The 1,854-nt window shown below is 57.6% G+C and overlaps 1 pseudogene across 1 annotated transcript; it reads right to left on the bottom strand.

Annotated features, from left to right (window-relative positions):
• Positions 1-270: 270 nt before the first annotated feature.
• Positions 271-1,547, bottom strand: LOC311615230 (aspartate aminotransferase, mitochondrial-like; annotated as a pseudogene). Its single transcript has one exon. The product of its transcript is annotated as an aspartate aminotransferase, mitochondrial-like (transcript).
• Between the last annotated feature and the right edge of the window lie 307 nt (positions 1,548-1,854).

Here is a 1,854-nt window from a genome sequence, read left to right as displayed (position 1 = left end):
TGGTGTGATTGACAGGTGTTTGGCTGGAGATACACAGATGAGGAAGATTTTGGTTTAAAGCCACAAAGTTCCCGACACCAGCCACAGATGCCTTTGCCTACTTCCCTGCACGTCCTTTTGCTGAGAAACCATCCCAAACGCTGAGGTTAGCTGCTGTGGTGGAGAGAAATGATCTGCCCGCCACCATGCCCCCTCCCTCTTCCTCCGTGAGCACCTCACAGCAGCAGAGGCCGGCAGGGAGGTGGCCTCTGCTTCCTCTCATCAGGGAAATTACCCGGTGACCTGGTGAATGGCAAGGGCACGGTAGCCCGCGTTGCCGGAGGTGACCTCCCCCTGCCACGGCGATGCGGCCGTCCTTTGTCACGTAGACGGAGAACTCCTTGGTCAGCCGCTGCACCTGCTCTCCTGCTCGGGCTTCCGTCATGCCAATCTGGTGGGCGATGTGAGAGGAGCCCTCCTTCTGAGGTTGGAGACCAGCTGGGCCCCGCAAGCTAATGTTGAGGTCTGCCACGCCCTTCACTTCCTGCAACCACGGCTTTCGCAGACCCAGATCGGGGCTTTTGCAGAAGGTGGAGGCGATCCGGCCCGTGGACAGGAGGGTTGGAACACATATGGGGCGAATCAAGATCTTCAACTGTGACTCCACCTGTTTGGCCTCAAGGGCATCTTTGCAGACCGCAGTGAAGGCTCCCACACGCTCACCGCATAGGCCCCTGTTCTCGGCACAGGACTGGCCGAGGCAGACATTGATGCCCCTTTAGATGAAGTGGCGCACAGCCCTGCCATCCTTGTTTCCATCGCCGCCGGCAAAGCCTGGGTAGGCCACGTCAAAGGACGTAACGAGATTGCTTTTCTTCACCGCAGAGGCTATCTCCTTCCACTGCTCGGGGCGAGGGTCCACCCCGCGGGGTGTGGGCAGAGGCGTGCAGGGGGAGAACGCTGGGCTGTGTGGCATTTTGGAAATGTCCTCCGTGGCGCCCGTGAAGTCAGAGCCGCACGTCTGGGGGTCCCAACAGCCATCGCCCTGCAGCTGCAGGCCAGCGTCCCTGGAGATGGGCATGTGACTCCCCCAGATCGGGTTGGGCAGAAAGACATCTTGGCTGAACTTGGAAAATCTTTGCAGGAAACTGGCTCTGAACCTTAAGGCCCGGTTCCAGACATGGTCTGCAGGGTGACCCACCGGCCGCTTTTCAGCACTTCACTGTTCTCACCAGGGCCAGCTCTGCAGACGCCTTGCAAAACTCTGGCAATCCCCCGATGGCAGATGTTCCAGGATTTTTGCAGCAATCTGGCCTCTGCCTTCCGGATACTAGGGAGCACGTAAGGCTTTCCATTATCATCCCCGAAGGCGCCAACTCCCAGATTCATCTTTTCACTGTTGGTGTCTCTTTGAAAGGCTTTGGTGACTCCCAGGATGGGATCTGGGGGACCCATCTCCCCACATAGGCCCACCAGGAGCTGGCTGGGGCAGAAGCCACCCCTGTGAGGCCTGAGTGGAAGGCTTCGGGGGGCCCGGACAGGACAAGGCTGGGGTGCAGCAGGGCCATGGTGGGCACACGGGCAGTGGCAGCTGCAGGTGGGAGCCAGGGCGGCCTCTTTTTTTTTTTTTTAATTTAAAATTTTTAAAGGCAGAATCTATTAGGTTCTTGTGAAGATTAAATGAGACTCTTGGTAAAGCCTTTGGCATGCTGACTGGCACGGAGAGTACCATAGCTGTTGAGCTGAGGAGGACAGTAGGAGGCCTACACACAGAGCATGCAGGACCTCATGGCCCGGGATGATGCTTTCCAGAGCGAGGTCTTGAAAACAGAGTTTTTTGTGGTTGGTTGAGGAAAGAGGAGGGATGTGAAGGAG

Source organism: Pipistrellus hanaki (genome assembly GCF_964339955.1).
Source record: "Pipistrellus hanaki genome assembly, chromosome: 2".
Classification (NCBI taxonomy): domain Eukaryota; kingdom Metazoa; phylum Chordata; class Mammalia; order Chiroptera; family Vespertilionidae; genus Pipistrellus; species Pipistrellus hanaki.
This window is presented reverse-complemented; position numbering and strand designations above follow the sequence as displayed.